At 46.9% G+C, this 10,000-nt stretch overlaps 1 protein-coding gene across 1 annotated transcript in view; it reads right to left on the reverse strand.

Annotated features, from left to right (window-relative positions):
- The window catches only part of LOC122246915 (uncharacterized), a 168,317-nt gene that overhangs the window by 148,108 nt on the left and 10,209 nt on the right, over positions 1-10,000 (reverse strand). The window lies entirely within an intron of this gene.

Consider the following 10,000-nt stretch of genomic DNA (forward strand, 5'->3'; position numbering starts at 1 on the left):
CAATTCTGCTTCTTAACTTTATCATTTTATGTTTTAGAATTCAGACAGACCTATTTCATGAGTATGCGTTTGTGTTTGTGTTTGTTTGTTTGTTTGTTTGTGTTCGTGTGTTTGTGTGTGTGTGTGTGTTTGTGTGTGTATGTGTGTGTGTGTGCGTGTGTGTGTTTATATTTATTTTGGCAACATTAATACTATCTTCATCAAGACATTTTAATCCAATAGTCAGCTATTTCCGATTCATTCACTAACTTTTCACACTACTGCTACTACTACTACTACTTTTCACACACACACACACACACACACACACACACACACAAAGCGATCTGCACATAAGGTCGATAAACCCACCACAAACGCACCCTTCAACCAACCATCTCGACTAGAGAGAGAGAGAGAAAAAAAAAAACATTATCTGCAACCTTTCACGTGGGATCCGGTACCACTCACTCGCTACCACAACCTCCACCTACCTCCCCCTCCCCCACATAACCCCACCTTTACCCCCTCCCCTTACGCCTCTCACCGAACTCATAATTCCTCTCCTTCCCCCTTCCTTTCTCTTCCTCCCCTTCCTTCCCCCTCCTTCCTTCTTCCCTCTTCCCCATTCCCCTTCTTTTTCCCATTCCCCATTATCCCCCTCCTTCCCCCTAACGATTATTCCCCTCCATCCCCCTACCCATTATCCTCCTCCTTTCCCTTTCCCATTCCCCTCCTCCATCCCCCTTCCTTCCCCTTCCTCTCCTTTCTTCTCCCTTCCACTTTTCCACACCCTTCCCCCCCCCTCCCACGCTCTCCCCTCCTCCTCCCTCCGCCCCTCACCTCTTTCTCTTAGCCCCTAGCCCCTAGCCCTCCCCCTCCCCCTCCTCCCTTGACCCGATATTCAGCTACGCTCTTTGTTAAAGCGTGTTTGGTATTCTTCGGTTTGCCCCGTTGTGCTTTATGCTTGGGGGGGGGGGGGCGAGGAGAAGAGGAGGGGGAGAGGGAGAAAGAGAGGGAGAAGGAGGAGGAGAAAAAGGAGAAGAAGGAGGAGGTGGATGAGGGGTGATATAAGTAAGGAGGAAGAGAAGGAGAAGAAGGAGGAGGAGGAGGAGGGAAATGAGGAGAAGGAGGAGGAGGAGGAGGAGGAAAATGAGGAGAAAGAGGAGGTGGAGGAGAAGAGAGATATGTGTGGAGGAGGAGAAGAGGGAGGGGGAGGAGGAGGAAGAGGAGGAGGAGGAGAAGAAAGAAGGAAATATGGGGGAGAAAGAAGAAGAGAAGACAAGGGGACATGGGAAAGGTAGAGCAGACAAAGAAAATCAAAGGTAAAAGGGAAGGGAGGAAGAAGGGAGGAAAGGAAAGGAGGCAGGGGAGGGGAGGGGGGGGACCTGCTGTGGCTACTCCACCTCCTCTTCTTCTTCCTCCTCCTTCTCCTTCTCCTTCTCCTCCTCTTCCTCTTCCTCCTCCCCCCTTGCCCTCGCCAGCCTCATGACCTCTGACCTCCACCGAGCAGTCTAAACACAGGTCAAACGTCTCAGACACATTGGCCTTTTAACGGTATTGGGATCTAGAATTACTTCATTGATCTGTTGACATCAAATTATCAAAGACATGATTTAATTATATCATCATATTCATCCCCACCATCACCATTATCATCATCATTACCATTACTATTATTATTGCTATTATAATTGTTATCATTATTATCATAATTTTCACTATCATCATTATCATCATCATTTCCACTATCATCATTATCATCATCATCATTTTCACTATCATCATTATCATTTTCACTATCATCATCATTTCCACTATCATCATTATCATCATCATTACCATCATAATTATCGTCATTCCTTATGAGTTGCTGACATCATGGGAACTATGCTCGACTGAACATGATGACGTCACACTAAACAAATTTTAAATCTTTGTAATCAACACCCTTCCTAATTTAGCCCCCCCTCCCCCTCTTCCCTCCCCTCCCCTCCACCTCCTCCCATCTTGATATCCTTGATCTTAAAATAAACTTCTGGAAAACAATAGCTTGGCAGCGGATAATATGAAAGGAGAGGAGGGAGGAGAGGAGGGAGGGAGGAGGGAGGAGGGGGGGAGGGGGGAGAAGGGGACTGAGGGAAAGGGGAGGGGATGGAAGGAGAGGGGGAGAGGATAGAGGGAAGGGGGAGGGATGGGGAGGGGACTGAGGGAAAGGGGAGGGGATGGAAGGAGAAGGGGAGAGGATAGAGGGAAGGGGGAGGGATGGGGAGGTGACGGAGGGAAAGGGAAGGGGATGGAAGGAGAAGGGAAGAGGATAAAGGGAAGGTGAGGGATGGGGAAGGGAGGGGATGCCGAGAAGGGAAGGGAAGGGAAGGGAAGGGAAAAGCGGGGAAGGGAAGGGAAAGGAAAAGAAGGGGGCGTAGAAGAGTGGATTCATCAACTACCCCCCCTTCTACCCCCCCCATCTCACCACCTGATTTGCATAGACGTCACGGAGTATATTATTTTAGGAAGTATTAAGGTATATATGCGTGTGTGTGTCGGTGTGGAGGGGAGGGGGAGAGGGGTAGAGGGGGGTATGACGCAGAGGGAGCATGACGTGGGAGAAAAATATGGAGGGGGGAAAGGAAGGTAGGGGGGAGGGGGGGAGGGGGGCGATGACCCTGTCCTACAAAAATCCTCCAGTATGAGTGGATGCTGCGGTTATCCTACTGGGTAATTGATGACGTTGGTTGAGGTGATATGCGTGTTTATAAATAACCGTAAAACAAAATGCGTAAACACCTCGACAACAAGAGCGTAAATAGGTGATGACTATAACATTATGACATTATGATCATAATGACTATAAAATTAGCAGGCTATTCTTATCATCAATGGTAACAATGATGCTGATAATGATGATAATAGTAATGATAATAACAATAATGGTCATAATGATAACTATAAAACAATACTGATAAGAAACAATAAAAACACAACAGAAACAATAACAACAAACATAGACTTATCAGAGCAAATTATAATCATAGTAAAAAACAAAACAAACAGATCATAACAACAACTTTATGCCAAGAATCCATACAAAATGATTACCCCTCCCCCACCCCCTTCCCCCTCCCCTCACCAAAAAAATCCTTCTAGAATATGAATATATATATATATAAATAAATAAATAAATAAATAAATAAATATATATATATATATATATATGAATAATGAAAATGAAGGAATGAAGAGGAGGAGGGAAGTTGGAGAAACGGAAAGAAAAAGGGGGAAAAAAACGAAAACAACAATAAGGTAGACGGCGACGAAGAAGAGGAGGAGGAACAAGAAAGAAGAAGAAAAAGAAAGGAAGATGAAAAAGAAGAGAAGGAATGATAATGATGATGATGATTAAGATGAAGATGACGATGATAATAATATGAAGGAAAAGAATATGATGAAGAATGAAAATAATAATATAAATAATAATAAGAAGAAAACAATGAAAAAAAATAATACAAAATAATAGCGATAAGAAGAAATAGAAGTAAAATAATAACAATGGTAATAATAATAATAAGAAGAAGAAGAAGACGAAGAAGAATTAGAAGACGCAAGACCTAAGAGGGAAGGGAGGGAGAAGGGGTGGGGGTGGTGGTGGGGGGGGGGGGGGAAACGGCTGCTCCTTCAGCACCGAAGTTGATGTCTAGATAACAATGAGTCACACGGTTTGTTTGGTGCGGCTGCCTCCTTTGGAGATCTCTCTCTCTCTCTCTCTCTCTCTCTCTCTCTCTCTCTCTCTCTCTCTCTCTCTCTCTCTCTCTCCCTTTCTATCCTCTCTTCCTCTCCTCTCTCCTCTCCCTCTCCTCTCCTCTCCCTCCCTCCTCTTCCTTCCTCTTCACTCCCTCTCTCCTCTTTCCATTCCTCTTCCCTCCCTTCCCCTTCCCCTCCCTCCCACCCTCACCTTCCCCCTCTCCCTCTTCCCTCCTTCCCCATCCCCTCCCCCTCCCCCTCTTCCCTCCTTCCCCATTCCCTCCCCCCTTCCCCCTCTCCCTCTTCCCTCCTTCCCCATCCCCTCCCCCCTTCCCCTTCTCCTCTCCCTCTTTCCCTCCCCCCTCTTCCCCATCCCTCTTTCACACACTCACCCTCACTCACGCGACACATTCCTCGCCACCGAGACATTCAAGTCGACAATAACTGCGGTGAGGCATTCAAACAACAAATCACGGAGAGTCTTAAGTTACGTGAGTGACATCTTCACCTCATATTCTCTCTCTCTCTCTCTCTCTCTCTCTCTCTCTCTCTCTCTCTCTCTCTCTCTCTCTCTCTCTCTCTCTCTCTCTCTCTCTCTCTCTCTCTGTGTCTCTGTGTCTCTCTGTCCTCTCTCTCTCTCTCTGTCTCAGGCTCTCTCTCTCACTTTCGCTCTCTTTATCTTTCTCTCGCCTTCTCTCTCTCCCCCCTCTCTCTCTCTCTCTCTCTCTCTCTCTCTCTCTCTCTCTCTCTCTCTCTCTCTCTCTCTCTCTCTCTCTCTCTCTCTCTCTCTCTCTCTCTCTCTCTCTTCGCCTTCTCTCTCTCTCTCTCTCTCTCTCTCTCTCTCTCTCTCTCTCTCTCTCTCTCTCTCTCTCTCTCTCTCTCTCTCTCAGGCTCTGTCTCTCTCTCTCTCAGGCTCTGTCTCTCTCTCTCTCTCGCCCTCTCTCTCTCCCTCCCTCTATCCCTCCCTCCCTCTCTCTCTATCTCGCCCTCTCTCGTTCTCTATCTCGCCCTCTCTCGTTCTCTCTCTCTTTCTCGTTCTCTCTCCCCACGTCGCCCTCTCTCGTTCTCTCTCCCTATCTCGCCCTCTCTCGTTCTCTCTCCCTATCTCGCTCTCGCTCTCTCTCTCAACCCCAAAAACTCAAAATGGCGGCCGTGTTGGTGAGATCCTCCCTCCCCCCCACCCCTCCTCCTTGTCCTCATGATCTGGCACCCTAAAAAGGGCCACCATCGTCACAGCTGTCCCTTAATTGTCCCAGGGTCGTCGGCAAGCTCCCTCTCCGTCTGGCTCTCCCTTAACCACTGGGTGTCAAGTGCCATTTAAGCCACACATTACTGCCACACTATGCAGCGGCGCGGGAAAATCACACCCCGTTTTCTACATCTCCAGAATGTTTTTTTTTTTTTGAGCTATGACTGAAGGAAAAAAAGAGTTGGGATTTTTTTTTTCTAAGTGACGTACAGAAGTTGCTTCTATCTGAAGTATGTGTCTGTTCTAAAAGTTGAGCTAAAAATAGGAGTGGAATTAACCTACTGACAACGAAGTTTTAAAAATTTCGATGTTGTGACATGAAGCTTCGTTGCTCAAACGCCAAAAGAAAATGTAGCACAGCATTAAATGCACTTAATCTCAAAAAATAAATAGAGGGGTACAAAAAAGATAAAGACACAATGATAAAGCACATAAATCAACCAAGATCTGCAAAACCAACTTTCTGCCTGTAACAAAATACGGCAAAAAAAAAAAAAAAAAAAAAAAAAAAAAAAAAAAAAAAAAAAAAAAAAAAAAAAAAAAAAAAAAAAAAAAAGCGTCGACATCAACCGGACCGCATCATCGAATATCCTAAAAAGGACGCTTTAATCCTCACACTCACGACCCCACAAACCTCAAAGGGATTCAAAGTAACTAAAAAAAAAGGATAAGTCACCCGCAGGAGGTGAAAAAAATATATTACCGTAACCACACGGCATCCCTATCCCCCCCATCTCTCTCTCTCTCTCTCTCTCTCTCTCTCTCTCTCTCTCTCTCTCTCTCTCTCTCTCTCTCTCTAGAAAAAAAAATCACCTCATGTCAACGCTGTACTCGCCACATGTCAAGCGGTGACCCCTAACAAGAGGTCAGAGTCACTCTAGTTGTCTCCACATGTCAGCCCGGCCCTCGAAAAGGTCATCCTAGCCCAGACGTCACACTGGGCCACACATCTGTTGCACTGCAGCGAAGCACCGAATCACCCTTGCACATGCTGCACAGACACCGCCTCCGGGAGACTACGAGACGCCATTGCATCGTGAGTAATGGCTTGAGAAATATATATAACACGCGGGGGGTGGTCTCCCCCCTACCCCTCCCGGCATACCCCGCCCCCTCTATCCATCTTGCACACTTTTATTCATCCTTGTTTCCTTCTCTCTCTTTTTTCCGATTTGATTATATACTCATACAAACAGACATACACACATTGACTCAGTCACTCTCACTCTCTCTGTCTCATTCTCTCTCTCTCTCTCTCTCTCTCTCTCTCTCTCTCTCTCTCTCTCTCTCTCTCTCTCTCTCTCTCTCTCTCTCTCTCTCTCTCTCTATTTATCTCATTCACTCACTCACTTACTCACTCACTCTCTCTCGCTCACCTACCTTACTCTCACTAACTCACTCTCTCAATCTCACATTCACTCTCTCACTCACTATCTCTCACGTAAGCCAAGGAGATGGAAAGAACAAGCTCCTCAGGAAATCCTGCGAGTTTTGATACGGGTGTGTCTCCCTCCCCCCCCTTCTTTCCACCCCTCCACCGTTACCAACTAAGCGTTATTTACTGTTTCCAAAAGAGAGAGAGAGAGAGAGAGATGAAAGGAGAGGACGAGATATATGAGAGGAGAGGGGTAGAGAGAGGGAGAGGGAGAGGGAGAGGGAGAGGGAGAGGGAGGGATGGGGAGGGAGAGAGAGAGAGAGAGAGAGAGAGAGAGAGAGAGAGAGAGAGAGAGAGAGAGAGAGAGAGAGAGAGAGAGAGAGAGAGAGAGAGAGAGAGGCGGAGGGGAGATGGAGATAGGGATAGGGGATAGCAGGTTAGGATGTAAGGGATAAGAGGTAGGGGGATTGGTGGTAGATGAATAGAAGGATAGAAAAGAATGGAAGGGAGTAAAAGCGATCCTGAAACGGGGGTGGGGGGGCGACGAATTAGTATTTCACGTATTTTTTTCTTATCATGCCAGGAGAGGGGGCGTATAGTGGGCAGGGTGGGGGAGATGATGCAATGGGAAGGGGGGGGGGAGATGCAGGTAAGCGGGGTGAAGGAGGAGAGGAGAGAAGGAAGGGAAAGGGTTCTAAAGAAGGAGGTGGGGGTGAGAGGGTGAGGGAAAGAGGTAGAAGAGGAGGGGGGAGAGGGGGAGGGCAGAGAGAGGTAAGGGGGAGTTGACAGCGCCCCTTTGTGCAGGGATGATGGATGTCAGAGGCAGTTAAGTAACGCCAAGGTCCTAGCCAAGTGCCTCATTTAATTACTACGTTACTAGGGCCAGCGCCACATCTCGCTGTCCAGTTGGCGCTCGGGTACTGGATCATCTCTGGGTTTCTTTCTGCTTTCTTCCTTTCACGTTCCGATGCTAAATTTCTTTTTTTTTTCTTTCTCTCTTCTCTTGTCTTGTCTTTTCTTGTCTTCTCTCTTCTATTCTCTTGTCTTTTCTTGTCTTCTCTCTTCTATTCTCTTGTCTTTTCTTGTCTTCTCCCTTTTTTTCCTTTTTCTCTATTTTTCTTTTCTATTCTCCTTTATCTCTCCCGTTTCCCCTCTCATACCTCCACCGCTCTCCTCTCTTCGCTCCCCTCTCCTCTCCTGTCCTCCCCTCTTCCTTCTTCTCCCTTCTCCTCCCCTCTCCCCTCTTCCTTCTCTCTTCTCCCTTCTCCTCCCCTCTTCCTTCTTCTCCCTTCTCCTCCCCTCTACCTTCTTCTACCTTCTCCTCCCCCCTTCCTTCTTCTCCCATCTCCTCTCTCCTCTTCGCACAACCGGTCCCAAAAAACCACCAAGTTTCCCCAAGTCCAGTTCCACCTCGTCCACAAACCGACCTTGAGCTTGGCCGAGCAGACTCATGTTGGTCAACACACGTCCCCGTCGCCACTACGAACGAATCAGACGAAAATGAAGAAAACAAAACAAAACAAAACAAAAAAAAATAATCGAGGCGAACCGAGACGAACATATGCACGGACGAACGCTTATATTTATAGTCCGTGCATACACACGCGTGTCCGTCCGTGCGTGTATGCGCGCATGTGAGCGAGTGCGTATCCCTTTGATCATGTGCACACAAGGCATTGCCAAGCGCATCTGACCGAGAACCTTGACGGCATCCACAATGCGTTTCAAAATTATCTTTTTTTTAATGAGACAGTTAAGCGTCTACATCCATTTTCCCTTGAGTAAGAGTGTGTAGAATGACGTTGGAGAATAGCTACCTCTTGCGTCACTCTAGTTGTTTGACTTCTTCATAGATGGCGTTGCGTAGGGAGGGTTGTGTTTGGTTGCAGCGGAAAAAAATAATATATAAACTGATATTTATGAAAGTTGGAAAAAATGGGACTGGTGGAGAAGGAAGATGGAATTTTGAAGAGGCGTTATCATATATGGATGGTAAGTATGAGGTAAAGCCGTGTGTGTGTGTGTGTGTGTGTGTGTGTGTGTGTGTGTGTGTGTGTGTGTGTGTGTGTGTGTGTGTGTGTGTGTGTGTGTGTGTATGCATGTACACGCACATGCATCCCCTCGCAAAGGGATACAGGGAAAAAAATACACATTTGTTAAAAAAAAGAGGACAAACAGACACAAACAAGGAAAAAAACGAATGAATAAAACGAAAGAGGAAAGCATCACATTACAACACCCGGTAACAGTCGCCAAAGCATTCTGTTGTCAATCACGCAGCCAAGGCCATCCGGCAAAGGGTTTTGTGCTTGCAGTAATGACTACCTGCTTTCGGCGGGCGTAAATATTTGATAATTAGGCTAAAAAACTAATTATATTGCCTTTAATGAGTGCTCCAAATTGAGATTCATTTTCTTGTTATATACTTTTTTTTCTTTTTTTTTTAATCGTTTCTTGAGATTTATACCCAATTTTAATCAACACTAGAGATTATACACTTCCGTTAATGAGTCAATGCCAAACTTATTAAATAAAAAAGAAATGTCGGATGTATGAAATAAACCCGACATAATATATGAAAGTTTATTCGTTACCCTTCGGTGATCTATAATTAACGCCAATAATGACGAGGAAATAATTACGATTGTTATTATCGACTCCTTGGGATAACTAAATTGCCTTTTCTCCTGCTTGTTCTTGTGCGTGTGTGTGTGTGCGTGTGTGTGTGCGTGTGTGTGTGTTTGTGTGTGTGTGTGTTGGGGGCATGTGCGCGACAGGAACTATATATACACATGCATAAACTACCACATGGGAATATTACGTTACTTAACACTATCCCCCCCCTCTTCCCCCCAACCCCCCAACCCCCTTATCCCGCCTCCACTGGGAGTGCTAAGAACACCATCAATTACAACTTTTCGAGCCGATGGTAACTATCTACATGGTGTGTAAGGGGAAGGGAGGGGGCAGATAAAGAGGGGGAGAGGGGGGAGAGAAAGAGGGGAGAGGGAGTGGGAGAGAGAGGGAGGGGGAGGGAGGGGGAGAGAGGGAGAGTGAGGGGAGGGAGGTAGGGAGGGGGGGGGAGAGAGAGAGAGAGAGAGAGAGAGAGAGAGAGAGAGAGAGAGAGAGAGAGAGAGAGAGAGGGAGGGAGAGAGGAGAGAGAGAGAGAGAGGAGAGAGAGAGAGAGAGGGAGGAGAGGAAGAGAGAGGGAGAGAGAGAGAGGGAGGGAGAGAGGAGAGAGAGAGAGAAGAGAGAGAGAGAGAGAGAGAGAGAGAGAGAGAGAGAGAGAGAGAGAGAGAGCGAGAGAGAGCGAGAGAGAGAAAGAGGGAGAAAGAGGGAGAAAGAGAGGGAAAGAGAGAGCGAGAGAGCGCTCCTGAAACAGACCAAAGTCGAGCGTCGAGCAAACATCCCCATCCAGCCTCCTCCTCCTCCTGTACACCCGCAGGAGAGGGTGTTGGTCCTGTGTGTGCGTGTGTGTACGTGTGTATGTGCGCTGTACAGGTGTTCCCCCACGAAGCTGGTAGAGGTGAGTCATACAACCAAACCGCATACCTCTCTCTCTCTCTCTCTCTCTCTCTCTCTCTCTCTCTCTCTCTCTCTCTCTCTCTCTCTCCATACAAGTCCCTCACTAACTCACTCACTCACTCTTTTGAAAT

Source organism: Penaeus japonicus, unplaced genomic scaffold (genome assembly GCF_977035675.1).
Source record: "Penaeus japonicus unplaced genomic scaffold, GWHDUDI00000001_assembly GWHDUDI00000039, whole genome shotgun sequence".
Classification (NCBI taxonomy): Eukaryota; Metazoa; Arthropoda; class Malacostraca; order Decapoda; family Penaeidae; genus Penaeus; species Penaeus japonicus.